The sequence below is a fragment of the Pipistrellus hanaki genome (assembly GCF_964339955.1).
Source record: "Pipistrellus hanaki genome assembly, chromosome: 10".
Classification (NCBI taxonomy): Eukaryota; Metazoa; Chordata; class Mammalia; order Chiroptera; family Vespertilionidae; genus Pipistrellus; species Pipistrellus hanaki.
In genome coordinates this window covers 64,994,777-65,014,922 of record NC_140512.1, presented here as the reverse complement: position 1 = coordinate 65,014,922, position 20,146 = coordinate 64,994,777, and the positions used below count along the sequence as shown (strand labels likewise).

At 35.9% G+C, this 20,146-nt stretch overlaps 1 protein-coding gene across 1 annotated transcript in view; it reads right to left on the bottom strand.

Moving 5' to 3' along the window:
• The window catches only part of TFEC (transcription factor EC), a 79,708-nt gene that overhangs the window by 23,654 nt on the left and 35,908 nt on the right, over positions 1-20,146 (bottom strand). The gene's annotated exons all lie outside the window — the stretch shown is intronic.

Below are 20,146 nucleotides of genomic sequence, written 5' to 3'. Positions count from 1 at the left end.
ATAAACAAAAAATCTTGGTATAGCAATACATCTAGCAAAGCAGAATTCAAAACAAAGACCATAAAAGAGAAAAAAAGGGTCACTATATAATACTTAAGGGATTCATACAATATAAGGAAATAAACTTTGAAAACATATATGCATCAAATATAGGAACACCTAAATATTTTTTAAAAAGAAACTCTTAGTGGACTTCAAGGGAGAGATTGGCAGCAATAGTGTCATAATTGGGGACTTAAACATTTCAATATAAAAACAAGATAAATCTTCCAGACAAAAAATCAAGAACAGTGAGCTTAAATAACACACTGGATCAGAGAGATTCAATTGATATTTACATAGAGAAAGCATACCTAGCATCTTCTCATGTATCAAAAACCTATAGTCAATATCATACTTAATGGGAAAAAGCTAAAATTGTTTCTCTTAAAATCAGGAACAAGACAGAGATGTCTACTTTCAACACTCTCAGTCAGCACAGTGTTGGAATTTCTGCCCATAATGATCAGACAAGAAGAAAAAATAAAAGTCATCCAAATGAGAAAGGAGGGAGTAAAACTGTCATTTTTGGCAGCTGGCATAATACTGTACATAGAAAACCATAATACTCCACCAAAAACTACTAGATCTAATAAAAAAATTCAGCAAAATAGCAGGGTACAAAATTAATATCCAGAAAAGATGGCATTTTTATACACCAATAATAAACTAACAGGAAAAAATAATAAGAAGAAAACAATACTATTTCTTTTTAATGTTTTTATTATTGATTTCAGAGAATAAGGGACAGGGAGAGAGATATATTAACATCTATAATGAGAAAGAAATTGACCGGCTGACTACAGCATGCCCCACACTGGGGATCAAGCCCACAACCCGAGCGTGTGCCCTGACTGGGAATCAAACTGTGACCTCCTGGCATAAGTTGATGCTCAACCTCTGAGCCATGCCAGCTGAATAACTATTCTATTTCCATTGTAATACAACAAGTAAATAACATACCTAGGAATAAATTTAACCAATAGGTAAAAGGCCTGTACTCAGAGAACAATAGGACACTGAAGAAAATGAGGAAGATGCAAACAAGTGAAAGCATATACCACGTACATGGATTGGAAGAATTACACATAATTAAGATGTCCATACTACTCAAAGCAATCTATAGATTCAATACAATTCTGATTAAAATGAAAATGGCATATTTCACAGATCTAGAACAAATATTGCAAACACTTATGTGGAACCAAAAAGACCCTGAATAGTACCAGTGATCTTGAGAAAGAAGAACAAAGTTGGAGGTATCACAATACTATACATCAAACTATATTACAAAGCAACTATAATCAAAACAGCTTGGTTCCGGGAAAAGAAGAGGTATACAGACCAAAATGGAACAAAATAGAGAGCCCAGAAATCAACTCATGCCCTTTATAAGTCAACTAGAGGCCATATGCACAAAATTTTTGCAACAGTAGGCCTTCCTTTCCCCAGCTGCCAGCACCAGCTTCCCTTTGGCTGCTGGCAGACACCTGGAACCCAGGCTTCCCTTGCAGCCCCATCATCTGGAAGGTTATCTGGAAGTTCATCCGGAAGGACATCTGGAAGGATGCCCAGTCTAATAAGCATATTACGCTTTTATTATCATAGATTAATAGTTGACAAAGGAGGCAAGATCATACATGGAGTCAAAACAATCTCTTCAATAAATGATGTTGAAAAACTGGACAGGTAAATGCAAGAAAAATGAAACTGGATCACCAACGTACATCATAAAGAAGAATAAACTCAAAATGGGTTGAAAGACTTAAATGTAAATCATGAAACCATAACCATGTTAGAAGAACAATAGGCAGTAAAATCTCAGATGTCTCTTGTAGTAATATTTTTGCTACAATAAGTCTCTGAGGACAAGGAAAACATGGAAAAAAATAAACAAAGGAGACTACATCAAACTAAATAGCTTCACACAGCAAATTAAGTCATCAACAAAACCAAAAGAGAACCCAGTGTAGGAGAGAACACATTCACCAATGACTCATTGGTTAAGGGGTTAATCTCCAAAATATATAAAGAACTTATAAAACTCAACAAAAGGAAGACAGATAATCAAATATAAAAATGGGCAGAGAACCTGAATAGACACTTCTCCAAGTGGACATAAAGAGGGCCAATACACATATGGAAAAATGCTCAACGTCATTAATCATCAGAGAGATGCAAATTAAAACTGCAATGAGGTATCATCTCACAACTGTTCAGAATGGCAACTATCAACAAATCAGCAAATAAATGCTGGCAGGGAAGTGGAGAAACTGGGACCCTAGTGCACTGCTGATGGGAATGCAGACTGGTGCGGCCAAGGTGGAAAGCAATATGGAGTTCCCTCAAAAAATTAAAAATGGAACTGCCTTTTAACCCAGCAATCCCACTTCTAAATCTATATCTTAAGGACCCTCAAACACCAATCAGAAAGATCGTACACACTCCTATGTTCATAGCAAACTTATTTACAATAGCCAAGATCAGGAAACAGCCCAAGTGCCCATTAGTAAATAAGTGAATAAAAATGATGTGGTATGTTTATACAATGGAATACTACATAGCTGTAAAAAAAAAAAAAAAAAAAAAAAAAAAAAAAAAAAAAAGGAGCTCTTACCTTTTGCATAAGTATTGACAGATCTGGAGATTATTATACTAAATGAAATAAGACAGTCATAGAAGAACAAATACCATATATTCTCACTAATATGCCTGAACGATAGGAATAGACTGGCAAATGTCATAGAGGACGGTGGTAGGGAGAATGGATAAAGCAAAGTGAGGAGATAAGTTGCTCAAGAACATATATGCGTAGCCCATAAACACAGACAATAGTATGGTGAAGGCCCAGGGACAAGGGTGGGGACTGTGTAGAGAGGGCAAAGGCAGTGATAATAGAAGACATCTCCAATAGTGTCAACAATAAAAAATATTAAATTATAAAATGTCATCTTAAAAATAATGAGATACCACTTCACACTCATTAAGATGGCTTATCAAATGAAAGGAAAGTAAAAAGTGGTGACAACAAGGAGAAACTGGGACCCTGATGCCTTGCCGCTGGGAGAGTGAAATGGCGTAGCCTTATGGAAAACAGTATGATCTTTTCTCAAAAAGTTCAACGTAGAATTACAGCAATCCCGCCTCTATGAATACCAGCATACCAAAAAAATTAAAAGCAGAGACCTAAATAGATACTTACACACCAACGTTTATACTAACACTGTTCATAGTAGACAAAGGATAGAAATAGCCTAAATGCCCATAATAGATGAATGGATAAATGAAATGTGCATATATTATAATGGAATATTATAAAACCTTAAAAAGAAATAAAGTCCTGATCACATTACTATATGGAAGAAAATAGGCCAGACAGGGGAAAAAAGCAAATATTATATGATTCTACTCATAAGAGGTACCAAATTAGACAAAATCACACGGATAGTAAGTAGCAATTACTAGGGGCTGCGGGCAGAGATAAATGGGTGGCTATTGTTTAAAGGAGGACGTTTCTGTTTGGGGATGATGAAAAGACTCTGGAAGTAGTGCTGGTTGCACAGCATTTTCAACTTATTTAATGCCACTGAATTATATACTTTAAACTGTATGTAATGGCAAATTTTATGTACATTTTTACCATAATTTAAAAGGTGATGAGATATTACCCACAATAATTTGTCAGTGCTTATGAATGCTTAGATAAAGTGCATATTTTTATTGAAAAATAACTTAATATGCATTTATGCATAGCCTGTGGATACAGACAATAGTGTGATGAAGGCCTGAGAGGGGTGGGTACAGGATTGAGGAGATTAGTGGGGGGGGGAAAAATACATTTGTACTACTTTTAACAATAAAGATAAATTTTAGAAAGTATTATTTAGTAGAAGTGACTGAAGAACAAATTAATAGCTTAAACAGTCTTTTGATTATTAAAACTATCAAAATAAACTTTGAACATATTGTACATAAAAAATCTGGACATGATGGTTTTATGGGCAAAAGTGTTACATTTTTAAGGGGAAAAAATCCCAATTTTGTACAAACATCTTCAGACAACAGAGACAAGAGGGAATATGTCCCAATCCAATGAAACTTAAATCATACAACGACATTATGAAAAGAAAAATTATAGGCCCTTTTCACTTATGACTGTAAATCTTAAGCAAAATTTTATTAGCTATATGAATCCAAGAAAATTTAACAGGATAACTTGCTATGATCAATTTGTCTTTCCCATAAATACATTTTAGGATGCTCAAAGACAAAATTAAATCTGTGATCACCTCAGTAGATTCAGTAAAAAAAAAAGTATCTGATAGAATTCAACCTCATTTTTTATAAAACACTTAGTTTTTAAGAAGATAATTTCCACAATCCTTGAAAACTTTAGCTTTGTCTATACTTAAAATCAATGCTTACATATGAAAAAAATAAAATTTAGTTTGTAAACTATTATAGAAACATCTAAGTAAACTGTGAAAATATTCATATGTCCATTTACTCTTATTGGGCCACACATACTGAAGGATAACATACATAATTTGACCCTAAAATTCCACATTTTCCTGACTGTTTTTCTCTCTTTCCTCTCTATACACTATATTTGATCTATCACCCACTTTTGCATGTTTTTTTTTTTAATTATTATTATTTTAAACTAGAGTCCTGGAGCATGCATTGTGCGCTGGTGGGGAGTGTGGCCCGCGGGACCGGCTTGCTGTGGAAGCATTGCTCATCCTGGTCAGTGGAGCGGTGCTCCTGCTGTGGGAGCTCACTGAACACCAGGGGGCAGCTCCTGCGTTGGGCATCTATCCCCTGGTGGTCAGTAAATGTCATAGCGACTGGTCAACCGGTTGTTCTGGTCATTACACTGATTGGTTGTTGGGCTTTTATTATATAGAATAATTTATCAGTTTAAATTGTTTTATCTGTTCTTGTACCTCATGATCCGCAGGGCCGTAAGCATAAATTATGTCCCTTTATCTGGTATCCCTCCATTCCTCTCAATTCCCAACTTATCCTCTACATCTATTTAAAATACACAACTTCCTCTGATTTATTCAAGCTCAAAATCTAAAGTATAAAGTATCTCCCCTTTAACTCATATATTAAACTCAAACTCCTTTATCTAGCTTTCAAAATCTTGTTGGCCCCATATTATCTAGTCAACATTATTTAAGACTACTGTCAAGTTTTTAAAGATTTCTCATCACCACATGCACATGCCCTAAGTTATGGCTTCCAACAAAAGATTTCAGACTCCAGTGGGAGGGAGAGGGGGAGGGAAAGATTATTGCCACAAGGAATCTACGAATTCATACATAAAACACTATTAAAGATAATAAAACATAAACATTGTCTTAACATATATACTTTGTCATAGATATTTGAGTATTTATTTTTGCCAGCATTTAATCTAAGTAGGCTTTATAATAATAACTAATAACATCTCTAGTAATCTTTTAACAGCTCTATGAGGTATCATAATTACTATTTTAAATATAAAATAATTAAAACTCTAAAAAAAATACTTAAGTAATTATCTCAAGGCCATACTGTTATATAAATAGGGGGCTTGGTGGAAGTTGGCAGCCACTGTAAAAAACAGATTAGAGTTTCCTTAAAAAAAAAAATTAAAAATGGAACTCCCATTTGACCCAGTGATCCCACTTATAGGAATATTATCCTAAGAAACCTGAAACACAAGCAGAAAAAATATATGCACTATGTTCATAGCAGTGCAATTTACAATGGCTACAATTCAAAAATAGCCCAAGTGCCCATCAGTAGCTGAGTGGATTAAAAGAGCTGTGGTTCATTCACACAATGAAATACTAATGGCAGCAAAAAAGAAAAAACTCGTACCATTTGCAAAAGCTGAACAGAATTATGCTAAGCAAAATAAACCAGTCAGAGAAAGATAAGTATCACATGAACAAATTAACTGATATCTAATGAACAAAATAAACTGATGAATAAAAGCTATCCAGAGACAGAAGCATGGAGTTGACTGACGAATTTCAGAGGAAAAGCTATATAAGGGGGGGTGAGGGGAGTGGTTAACCAGGGAACTTATATGCATTAATAGAGTGGTGAAGGCCTGGGAGGAGCTGGAATGGGGTGGAGAGGTTCAATGGGGGAAAACACCAAAGGGGACATCTGCAATACTTTCAACAATAAAGGTAACTTTTAAAAATAATAATAAATAGGGGAATTGGGATTTAAACCTAGGTCTGCAGACACAAAGGCTGGATTCTTAACTACTGACCCTATTATAGAAAGGGTCCTTGCCGAAACACTTTAAAAAATATATATTTTATTGATTTTTTACAGAGAGGATGGGAGAGGGATAGAGAGTTAGAAACATCAATGAGAGAGAATCATCCATCAGCTGTCTCTTGCACAGCCCCCACTGGGGATGTGCCCGCAACCAAGGTACATGCCCTTGACCGGAATCGAACCTGGGACCTTTCAGTCCGCAGGCCTACGCTCTATCCACTGAGCAAAACTGGTTTCGGCGCTGTAACACTTTTAATGGCAAGAACTGTTTTGAATGCTCAGAAAAGTTGGGAGCCACTGGCCATATTTTCTCAGTTTTATTCTTTCCAATCGCTATTTTCTGAACCACAAAAGTCCTCATTAAGTATCAAAAGCCAACTTGTGTTCTAAACCTCAATTTAAGGTCCCAATCATCTGTTACATACTTCCTCATGAAAGTCTGGTTTATTTTTCTTCACTAAAACCTTATACGACTAATTAACCTAGCCATGATTTAAAATTTCAATTTATATATTGTCCTACCCCTGTTCATGTATGTCACTCAGCAAGAGAGAGGGTGTCATAGTCTACACTCACCATATTCCTAAAAATTGAGTATTTATCTGAAATGCAGATAATATTTTGAGGTATATGTTTGTACATATGCATATAGGTATAATATATGTATATGTATCATGCATATTCTATGTTTGTGAATCTGTGTGATATAATTATCTCCCAGATAATCTCATTATAAGGAAAAGTATAAGAAAATGTATACACACTTTAACATATAAGGAAAGATACATCTAAGGAAGATTATTTTCTATATATACATATCTTTCCTTGTATCTTAAATTATGTATATATAATTTCAGATATTTTTAAAATATATATAGTAAAAAATATCCTGAACCCTTATATATGTATGTGTATGCATGATGTCTATATTATATATTTAGTGTGAGCTTTGTGGGAAACAGAAAACTTTGATTTCTTTTGGATTCTCTATTTTCCCTTTCTATGAAGATATTCATTATGAATCTAAAATGGTCAAAGTGAGCATGAGACCATTAGACAAAATAACTATCGACCAAAAAGAGGTAAACTTCAGGTGTAAAGAGGGAGCACTGCAGAGGAGCTTATACACACAATGTATGCATACTGGGAAAGCTGGCATTTAAATACTATTTTCTGTTCTTTCGGGTATTTATTCATGTAAATGTGCTCAACTATTTTTTTTTTCTGGTTTTAAGACACACAATTGATCTCCCGCTAACTTTATTTGCTAAAGTAGAGCTATGAAGTTTGAGTGACAAATATTGTGAAGTCCTACTGTGTTATCATTATTATTGTTCTATTCTAAGTAAATGAAAATAATATGTGGAGCAGGAGGGGGAGATCCCTTGTACTCGTTTGGCTTATAACTCAAATAAAAAAGATAAAATACAAAACAGAGAATGGTGACTTGTAAATACCTTGTATTATGCACTTTAGATGCATGTAATTTATGTAGTTCAAAATGAGTAAAATAGTCATTATTTTAATGTAAACACTACAATAAATAATTAGTGGAACTCCACTTTTTGATAACACTCACAATAAAACATTATTTTATTTTTAACAAATGTTTTACTTTAAAAAAAAAAAGCTTACTGCATTCTGAACACTAAAAACTATCTTGTCAGTAAACAAGCTTGTTAATACAGAGGATTACATATTATACATTTCAAAGTTCAATTTAAACATTTCTTATTTTCCTGACTATTAGCTTATAAAGTTTAAGTTCAGTATTTCAGGTAGTTTTATCTCCAAACATTGAAAGAATGCCAAAATGTACTTGCTCACCAGTTTTAACTTTGAAGTGTCTATAACCTTCACAATAGCAATGGTTTTCTCTTTCTCCTTCATCATTTTCTTTTCCTTAAACTTATGAACAATCACCAGGAGCGCTGTGCAGTGATGTCTGCACTCCGGTGAACTTTGGCTCTTCCTTGGACTTTAAGACTAATCTGGTCTAGACTGTGACAGAGAAAAGCTTGCTTGTGGATGTTATGCAGTCCTTTCGAGTTCCAACCAAGCACAGGGGCTTGTTAATATTTACTCAGCCCTCCCCTCTGGAATCATCTTGAACTGTGACAGGTTACTGAGATTGCCAAATGCCACCGGCATTTACAGACACCTGACTGAAAAATACCTACATACGATAAAAGAAATTACTTACTACGCACAACACAACCATGTCACTGGAAAGGAAGGGCTGAAACTAGACCAATGGGTGGGAATTATAGGGAAGCACACCCGAACTCAGAGGCTAAACAAGCATTCTGCCGGAGTGCGGCAGAGGATCAGATCGGGCGAATGTCCCTTCAAATACCAAGATTCTGCACTTCCTCTGAGGCTGCACAGCTGCTGGGTAGGTTTGCTGCGTTTGGAGTCATACAGGACTGGATTCCAACCCCTTCCCTGTGGTTCACGATCGGTATGGACTTGCACAACTTGCTGAACTTTTCTAAACCTCTTTCCTCGTTTGTAAACTGGTAATAGGTAATAATAGTCTCTAGTGCATATGTTTGCTGTGTTGATTAAATGCAATTTTTCACAGTAAGCTTTTCCCCTGTCTTTCTCATATAAGTTCCTGAGGCACAGTAGCTATTGTTATTGTTGATATCCTTACCACTACTGCTTTTTTTCCATTAAAAATTTCTAAATAGTTCTGGATAATAGGAAAAATGTTTTCAATACCCTGTGTGAACTTTATAGTATGTATTTAACATGTATTTGCTTAGTACCTATGATGTGCTAGGCATTGTGCAGGCTGCTGAAAATGAAATAAGAACAGGTCACTGTCCTAGGCTCCAGACACAGCAGTGAACAAGACAGACAAAAACACTAATTTCAAGGAGTTTATAGGGATACGTGCATCTATAATAATAAAAGTGTAATAGGCTAATTAGACTGACGACCTTCCGGATGAAGCCGGGGCTGTGAGGGAAGCCTGGGTCCCGGGTGACAAAGGGAAGCCAGTGCAGGCAGCCAGGGGAAGGAAGGCCTCCTCTTACACAAATTTTGTGCATCGGGCCTCTAGTAAAATCATAAATAGGATACTTTTTATTACTCAAATCATAAATGTAAGGGGGAACAAAAATGAGATATTGATTTAGGGAGTGTGGGATGTGTGTTTTAGCAAAGGTGATTGTGGAAGGATTCTCTGATAAGGTGATATTGACTAAATGTCTGAAACAAAAGAAGGCCTCCAATCAAAGATCTAGCACAGGCCGAAACCGGTTTGGCTCAGTGGCTAGAGCATCGGCCTACGGACTGAAAGGTTCCAGGTTCCATTCCGGTCAAGGGCATGTACCTGGTTGCGGGCACATCCCCAGTAGGGAGTGTGCAAGAGGCAGCTGATCAATGATTCTCTCTCGTTGTTTCTAACTCTCTATCCCTCTCTCTTCCTCTCTGTAAAAAAACAATAAAATATATTTTAAAAAAAAGAAAAAAAAAGATCTAGCACAGGAGTATTCCAAGTCACATAAAGGAAGTTCAGTGATCCTGAGATGATAATATGATGCCGTGTTCAAGAAACAGAAAGAAGACTATCAAGGCCAGAACCCAAGGTTAAAGGAAAGTGCTGACTCCAGTAAAGTGTCTGTATTATATTCTGAAGATTTCAGGAAGTTAATAGAATGTTACACAAAGAGAAACAGGATCTAATTTTTGCTTTGTGAGGATCATTCTGATTACTGTGTAAAGAAGATTTATAAAAGACAAGAGGTAGCATGGAAGTTAGGTTGGGGTTTGTTTCTGAAGTTCGAGTTAGACATGATGGTAGTCTGGGAAATGTTTTAGTAGAGGAGCGGATAAGAAGCCGTGCAATCCAGGCAGTTTTGGATACTGTTTAGAAGGGCATATTATAGATGTAGAAGTGTGGGAGTAAGAGAGAAGCGAGGAAAAATTACTTGGGGGTTTCAAAATGATCTAAAAGTAGATTGGGGGAGACAAAAGCTTCTTTTCAGTCATATTAAGTGTAATGTATTTACTTAGAAAGACTAAGGATGTCAAGTAAACAGTAGAATATATCAGTCCAGCATCTAAGGGAGAAATCTAGGCTGGAATGGGTTGATATTACCAATAGGATGTATAGATACATGAGAAAAGAGGGTCTGTTAGTTTAGGCTTGGGGACACTTTAGCAATTAGACAAATCTTACAGGAGAAAGAACCAGCAAGATAGTGTAAACCCAGAAAATATGGCGCCACAGAATCCCTGGTAGTACTTAGAGAGGGAGATAGTGGTCAACCATGGCAAATTCCACCAAGAAGCCAAGTCAGCTGAGAATGGAGAATTTATTGTTGGCTTCTGCATTTATTCTTTTTTGGTTGTTGCTGTTTTGGTTTGGTTTGATTTGTTTGTTTTGACATTGGTTGGTTTTAAGATTCCTTTTAGAAGTGGAAGGACAACAGCTCTATCGGAGAGTAGACAGTGAATGGTGAAGAAATGGAGGCAGGGTGAAAAATGGAAACAGTAGCTTTTTTGCATAAGGAGAGTCATGAAATGGTATGGTAACAAGAGAGAAAATGTATCTAAAGGGAGTTGATTCATTTATTTTTATTTTTAAAGAGTCTTATTAAAAACTAATGTGATGCAAACATGTATAACCCATTAGGTCAGAATAGACTAATGACATGAGAAGGAATTGCTTTTTAGAGAAGGAAACTGCTTAAGAAGACAAGAATGGGTGGGTCTAGGACACAAGTAGTAGAGCTGGTTTTAGAGTATGAGCTAGGGCAATTATTCTGTTTTTATAGAAGGGATGGCAGAAGAAAATGAAAGCATATACAAACGGTATAGTAGAACTGATGGTAAAAACTAAGGAGTACATCCTAATCTGATTGGGATTTATGAAATGTGATGTGAAAGAGAAATCAGCTGAAAAATTGAGCATGGACAAGGAATCATAGAGATTTGAGAAGAGAGAGAAGATATTAAAGTGTTATCTTAATTAATGGGAAGATTTGCCAGGGAATGGTAATAGCATTATCTGGAAGCAGTGAGAGTCCCAGTGAAACTTTGAGGTGAGGACCACGAGCATTGTGGTGAAATTTTTATCCATTCACTGCTTAGATGAAGATGTGGAATAAGATGAAAAATAAGCTTAACTAGGGTTGGGGTTTTCTCAGTAGAGAAATAACATGAAAGAAACAGATAACATGTTAAGAGCATTTGCAAGAGTATTGGTTATAGTGCTTGACCAAAGACTCTAGGCAAGTTAAAGAAAGGTTTTAAAATGTGAGTTGTAATAGTTATTGAAAACAGTGATAGAGTCAATCAATTGATATGCAATCTCCACAGATTCAACAATTGGTGAAGTAAGAACACTAGGAAAAAATAGGATGTAATGGCCAAAAAGTGTAAAGTAAATGTTATGAGATAGAGAAATTGGTTATAATGAGCTCTAGGATATCATCATGTGAGAAGATGACTACCAAATAGGGAAGAGAAAAACACCATTCACACTAAGGAGACTGGAAAACTGGAAAGGTAAGTTGTTGAGAAAAGCAAAATTAATTTGCTTAAATGTTTCTTGCTCTTTGACCCTTTCCAATCCTGTTTGCATAGTTGTTGTGGCAAGAATTAAATTATAGGTGGTTAAATTTATTGATCAAATAAAAATTGAGATGTAACTTCTGTTTAATTATTCTGGGTCCAGTCACTCAATTCATGAATTCATTTCTTGATCAGAAATATATGGGCTAAAAAGATCTGTGAAAATCTTGAACTATTTCATTCAAGCTAGATTAATTTGAAGAATTTCCCCCAAGTAATGCAAGCTACAAGTCAGCAGCTTCCACGTTTCCCATGAACAGAAGTTACACCATGAGTCTTAGTTAAGCCTATGTGCAGTGGTCTGGGATAAACTAACTGACATCCCAGTTTTTTCTAGTGAGACTACACAACAAAGGAGTGGTACAGCATCTAAGAACACACGGTAGACTGCCCCAGAAATGTTGCCTATTTGTATGAGAATTAGAGAAAAAAATATTTATAAAACTGCCAGTCAAAAGCAGGTGAAAAATCTATATATATAAAAGCCTAAGTGACTGAACAAACTAACAACTGGTCGACAGATTGCTATGATGCACATTGACCACCGGGGGGCACACGCTCAATGCAGGTGGTTAGTGCGCTCCCACAGTGGGAACACTGCTCAGCTGACCAATGGGAGCCAGATGCTGTGCTAACGGCTGGCCAGCTTATCTGAGGCAGCACAGGCTCTCCTGTCTCCTCAGCAGGGCGTGGCCAAGCTGCAGCAGCAGCAGGCACAGCAGGGCCCAGTGTGGTGTCTGACCTGGGCTCCTCCCCAGCTGCCTGCCACTTTGTACATTACTATATCCTTCCGGGGACGTTGGACTGTTGGTTCTGGCCTGATCCCCGCAGGTCAAAACTGTTAGTCGAAAATCCCCCGGGGAGGTGTGTGGTTGGGTGGGGTGGAGGGGGGGGGCGGGTCCTAGATTGCCAGAGTGTGGAGGCCAGGCTGAGGGACCTACCGGTGTATAAATCTGTGCACCAGGCCTCTAGTTAATAATAATTAGTAGTAGTAAGTACCCTCACTTTTTAAGCTTACCATAATGGACAACTGTTGTTTAACCTCACTAGAATTCATTCACATTTATTTTGGTAACAACTCCTGTTCTCCTGGTTCTCACTCAATCTAGGTAATTTGTTGTGTAGAGCTGCTCAATCCATAGCTCTAGGGCAAGCCCAAAACCTAGAGAAGTTTGGTTAGGCATAGATATGCGACAAAAGTTGCGCCAGTGAGAATTATCCCAGGGATTTAGCTGGAACTAACGGGAAAAGAAGCTTCCCTTCTCTTCTGTTGCCAAACCTAACCAAATGTATCCGTTAGGATGCATCTAGTTATGGTAATCAGAATATCATGACACAATTAGCTTACAAAATAAAGAATACATCTTACATAATGTAAAATCCATAGATAAAACATTCTTCAGGGACATATAAGGAGCATTTCTTCTAATTCTTCTTCAGTTTTTTTCCTCCCTCTGTTTATGTTTTTCCTCAATATACCATCTGGGCAATATAAATGGCTGCCAGCCCCCCAAAAACCTCATTTGACCTTTGTCAGTTAAAACTAGCATTTGTAACATATTATAAAATGGAGGTGCTGCATTTTAGAAAAAAAGTAAAATAAAAAGAAAGACATACTTCTCTCTTTAGTCTTTTTTGGAATTAACGAAGAAAAAAAGGGGGAAAGGTTTCTTCAATTTTAAGGCCATAAACTTAAGACAGCCACCATTAATCTAGCCTAGCCCATTGATTACTGATGAGCAATATCTACACTATGCAACACAGTCAGAACTCACTATCTTTATTTTTTTTTAATATATGGTATTGATATTTTACAGAGAGGAGGTAGGGAGAGAGATAGAGAGCTAGAAACGTTGATGAGAGAGAAACATCGACCAGCCGCCTCTTGCACACCCCCCACTGGGGATGTGCCCACAACCAATGTACATGCCCTTGACTGGAATCGAACCTGGGACCTTTCAGTCCGCAGACCGACACTCTACCACTGAGCCAAACCGGTTTCAGCAGAACTCACTATCTTTAAATGAAATGTTCAAATTAACAATTCACTACATTCTTTTGTATTTTATCACGTTTTCTATAAAGTCTAATACCACCAACAAACAAACCAAGCATAACTCTTCAACAGGTGTGAAAAGAGTTTACGCGCTCTTTAGAGATAACATCTTTAGTGATTAATAAATAAACAATGAGAAGGCAATGGCAGTAAAATGGGAAATAAAGTGCCAACCCTTCATTGCCTATTATTCCAGGAATTTGGGCTGATTCCAACAGAAACATCTGTCTACATGCTTTAAGACACATTCTCTCTTTTTTCAGTTCATCTTTAACTTCTAGTTGTTCTCTCAGAAGTATTTTTTTGTCCTTACTATATTTTTCTTTATTCTACAAGATGTAGAGCCTCAGAATCTAATAGCTATTAGTCACAGTAAATTAAACAAAATTCAGTCATGAACTCATGAGGGTGTCTGATTATGTTCTGTGCTTCAAACAAGATCTGGACATTAAATCACTCAGAAAATGCTATAGAAGATTAAATATAAAGTAAATGGGTGTTTCTAGAGATTAAATAAATAGGATAGTGCAAGCCCTGATACCTATCTTCCTCAATAAAATCAAATAATCTTTTTTTCTGCAACAATATTTTCCAATATCCATCTGTTATCTTGTGTCTGTTTCAAAAGTTTAGAAGAAAAAAAATTTGCTAAGTAATTTAAATTTTTATAACTAGAAACTTTTATTTATTTCAATCTCATTAACCTCCTCATGTCTAGAAACACTATCCTTTTCATTAGCAGAGGAGAGTCTGTTCCTTCCTCGTTAAAGCTTGATTCCACACTGATTATATCCTCAACAATGTCCTCCATCTAGCAAAATCTAATACATTTCGAAGACTGTGTAGAATGATATAAGTTGTGTTTCATCCTGAATTTGCATAAAAAAATTGTAGTTATCATTAAATGTTTTAATATTTAAAGTTAAATATATATTAAAATCCTGATTATTTTACAGCTTAAAATGATGTCATCCTGACACTCTCTGGTCCATGTTTTTTTGTTTTTTGTTTTTTTGTTTTGTTTTGCATTTGCTTCCATCAAGTGGCAGGTGATGGCTGGGCAAATCACCAGGGCTGGTCGCTGGGAAATCAGTATCTACATAAATACAGTGTTTATCATAAAGTAACTCAGGCCACAGCCTATATCCTTAACTTATAAAAAGATGACTTCCTACAAACTTTAATTTTTTCTCTAAAATGTTTCTATTGCATCTCACAGTTGGATATTCAAATATCAGTGGTCAAATATGAATACAAACTACATGGAAATGTATTCAACTTTCCACAATAAGCAATAACAACAAAATAATAATTACAGTCACCTGAAATAGCAACGATGAGAAGCATTAATATAGTACAGGAAGTATGTTGGGCACTGTTCTAAGTGCTTTGTGTATATCAGTTCATTTAATCTTCACAACAGCCCCGTGAAGAGGATATTACCATTCTGTCCGTTGTAAAGATGACAAATAGAAAGAAAATAAAGTTTAGTAATTTTTTCCAGAATATGTAGCTGGTGAATGACAGAGGCAGGATTGAAATCCTGGAAATCTGGCTCTATAGTCCTGATTTAAATAAGCTTTCCTCTCCTTTTCTCAACTCCTTTAAAAAGTAGCTTTGTTTTCCTTCTGTACTTTAGCTGGAGATTTACAAAACTTATATTTTAAAAATGCCAGGCTTACTAGCCCTCTTCACTTCTCTTTAGCTTTGTTAACGCTCTTACTTCTCATTATATCTCTTCAGTGAAATTTTTAAAAATACGTGTGAACACAGAGAGAGAATGCTGAATTCGTATAACTTGTAATACTCTGAATTTCCCATGATGTGCAGAAAAAACAGGTGTAAATTCTGGGATACATATAAAAATATTTTATGATTCTGTTAATGATATCTTCTAAGCAAAATTTCTGCAAACTTTAGAGAATTAAATGTTCAGAGGCATCTACTATGATGCCCCAAAGGTCATATGCCAAAAAATCAGGACATTATTCATATATTAATTTGACAAATATTTATTGAGCAACACTTATTTCCAGACCTTGTTGTAAATACTGGGAATCTGGAAACAAAGGTTGTGCTCTCCTGGAGCTCACGCTCTATTAAGGAAACACACAGTGCACAGCTCAACAACAGTGGCCTGGAGAAGTTAAAACAGGAAGTCAGCAGAGCCTGAAGGGGAAAAGTGTTGTTTTAGGAAATGGTCAGAGAAGAATTTACTGACATTTGGACAGAGGCATGAAGAGCATGGGGAAGGGTAGACTTTGGAAAGAAATCAAAAGAGACCAAGAGCCTAAGTTAGCAGCAAGCTCAGAGTGTGTGAGAGTGAGAGGACCCATGGGAAGGAAATGGAGTGAGCAAGGGCAAGAGAGGTTTCAGACAAAGTTGAAAATCAGGCAAGAAACTTACATTGTAAAATCCTCTAGATCAGTGCTGTCCTACAAAAATGTCTGCAGTAATGGGAATATCCTCAATTTGTGCTGTCCATACAGCAGCAACTAACCACGCGTGGCTACTGAGCTCTGAAATGTGGCTAGTGCAACTGAGGAACTGAATTTTTAATTTTATTCAATATTTAAAGATTGCATTGAATTGATTTAAAATTAAAGAGCCACGTATGGCTAGTGGGTACCACATACAAGAGTGTAGCTCTAGACCATTGTCTGAACATTAGATGTTATTCTATGTGCATTAAGAGGGTCTAGGATAATAAATATGCATGTTTTGCTTCTTTGGTTAGTCCAGTCTCTGAAAGTTTTGCAGTATATTATTTAGTGTCTGTAAATTCAAATTTTCATTTTGTGATATTTCTTCTTTTCCCATGGGAGAATGTTTTTAATTTGTTATTTTTTAGTTGACTTTATTGGTATGACATTGAATTTGCCGAGGTGACATTGGCTCACAAAACCACGCAGGTTCCAAGTAAAACTCAATAAAACATCACCTGCACAGTGCATCATGTGCCCATCGCCCCAAGCGAAGCCCCCACCTGCACAGAGCCCCAGCCTCCTTTCCCTCTATCACCACAAGCTGTCTGTGTCTGTGTGTTATGTGTATGTGTTTGGGGCTATCGCTTCACCTTTTTCATCCAGTCCCCCACACCTCCTCCGCTCTGACATGTTAGTTTTTTCCCTATGTACCCATGCCTCTGCTTCTATTTTGTTTGTCATGATATTTCCTTCATTCACTCTCTGCCATTAACTGGACAGTAAATGTGTTCCAAACAAATGTAAAGAAGACCTAAAATAAATATTTTTCTTTGGGGTACTCTGATAGTTTTGGTAACAGCTACAAATAAGTCATTCACCCTTTTATGTTTCCTGTATGCTTACACCATAAATAACGCAGTCTCTGCATTTCTGTATTTTTCCCTCCTGCCTGTAGCCATGCTAAGGTTTCTCTTTTTTCAAAGAGAGCCCTTTCTTTCCTCCACGTGGCAGTTCCCTCCTCCTTGCAGGCTCTGTTTTTGCCTTTAACACCTTTATTTCTTATTTCTGTCATCCACCGACATAACTATCTTTTCCCCTAATTTATTGAAGAAGTTGGTTCTTCTATTATCCTAAAGTGATTTAAAGATATAAAATCCAGTCCAAAACGTTGCTTTACAGCTTCCAAGACTCTTCACAGTTAAACATCTTGAAATTTAAGTTGACATTTTTTAAAACCAACAAATATAACATTTTGCATCAGATGAAACAGGATTAACAGATCAGACAAAAGGATAATTACAAATCTGCAAAATAAGCACCCTCAAAGTGATAGATGAAGATAATAAAACACAAAAAAGAACATGTTATTTACACTAAAATCAAAATGGATATAATAGTTGTAGAAAGTCTGAGGTTCAAGGACAAAGGAAATCATTTATAAGATGGAAATGATTTAAAAATAAAGGTCTACAAAAGACCAAGAATCAAGCTTTTCAAAATCACAGGGTGCTAGAATACAATGTGGATAATTTTTGAAGTATTGAAGGTGGGTAACTTTGAACCTAAACATTTAAAACAAAGACTATATCCTGTAAGTATATGGGTGAGATAAAGTTTTTTTTAGGCATAGAAACTCAGAAGCTTTAAAGGAAAAAGTACCTTTTAAAAATACTCTTCACTCTTTCAGGAGGTAATTTAGTCAGATAATAACTACAACTATGAAATCAATAAAAATATAAAAAAAGAATGAGTAAATAGCAATGAAATTTTTGTGATATAATGACTGTATGAACAAGAAAGAAATGAGATCATATGACCATACTTAGATACAGTTTTACTTAAAAGTGTGACACTGATATTGTTAAACAATGATATAGATATTAAAAATAAAACATACAACCATGTGACTTTAAACATTAGGAATAACGAGAGAGAGAGAGAGAGAGAGAGAGAGAGAGAGAGAGAGAGAGAGAGAGAAACTTAATGTGACCAATGATGGATAGAAAAGAAAAGATAGAAAATAAGGAAATAGAATGTATAGTAATTTAAAAATATATGAAAAAAGATAACTATTATATCCTAATAGTACACTAATTACAAAAATGTAAATAAGTTAATAAATTAACCAAGAATCTCTCAAATTTGGTTTTAGAAAGGTATTGCAATAGTATATTTATAAGAGATACATTTAAAATAAAACAATAGAGAAAGCTTAAAGCAAAGGGAAAACTTGTGCCACAAATATGACCATGAGGAAAGCCACAGTAGCAACTTTAGTTTAAGCTATATAAGATGTAAGGTAAGATTTTAAAGAAAAAATAACACCAAGCAATCAGAAAGGCATATGTACCTAAAAATACCTAAAGTAACAACCATCAGAATTCCATGTAAAAATAAAGCAACAATTGTCGATGAATATTTTGAATATCAATGATAGTGCTCACCACTATCACCTATTTAACCCTTCACCTATTCTCTATACCATTCCTTAGGTCATGTCATCCTCTAAATTACTTCATTTCTAAAATCTGAATTCCATTATCTCACTCATCAAATAAAAACTTCCTTTTACATCCAGTCTTGACCCTCTTGCAGATCAAATGCACAATTTTCATTTTATTACTCTCTATGCTTTTGTCCTATTATCTTTCTGCACAACCATCCCAAATATCCATGGAGTTCAATTTTCCCCCTGCTATAAACTCTGAATTCAAGGTGGAATGATTTTTGCCTACTATCCTAAAGAAATTCTTTTGGTTGCTATTTTCTTTGATTTTTTGACTTCCAAATTTGATAGACATGTTTCAGTCCTTATTTTACTAGACTCAACTACAACATTTGAGTGTGTGGATCATTCCTTCCTTCTATAAACTAACTCTTTTTTTAGCTCCAGGGGCACCGCACTGCTTATCTTTTTACATTATGTCGATGGCCCTTTTCCTCTGAGCACCCTCAAATGTTGGTGATATCCTCAATCCTATCCCAGTTCACCACTCTTCTAAGTAGATTCATGCTCTACAGGGACTCTCTCATTTAAGTTTTCAAGTACTACCTGCATGCTGACAACTCTCACATCTCTTGCTTCAGTCTGTATTATTTCTCCTCAAGGAAACTTGAATATCTAGCTGTCACCAGCATCTCCACATGGTAGTCTCACAGATAATTCAGTCCTAACATGTTCACATAGAGAGCCTTGTCATCTCTCACTGCACTGCAGAAATAACTTCTCAACTTAGGCTTCTTCTCCTGCATAGCTAACAGAGGAATATGAAAGTCAAACCTGATGATGTCAGTATAGCCCCCACATTTAAACCCTTAAAGGGTGTGATATTGTCCAACAGGGTACCAGCCCTTCTGTGATTTGTCTATTGCCTGCTTCTCTGGCTACTCTTTTTACCACCATCTGCATAATCTGCTTCTCACTTTCTGCTCACCCCATGCTGTTTCCCCACCTCTATTCTTGGCTTATGCTATCTCACCTGGCTCAGTATCTCATTAGCCATTTTACCCTAAGTCTTATTATGGATATTTTTCTGATAAGAACAGCATATCTCTGTTCCTATCTACACATACCATTGCTCTTTCTACATGTTACAATTATGTGCTTACTTTTTCTTTCATCTTCCCCTCAACTTGGAGCTCCTAAAAGTTACAGAAGGTAAGAAAAAACACACAACGAATAATTAAAATGTAGTTTGTGAAAATCCTATGATACGTTAAATTTTTATCCATATGATAATATGTGTTACTATAA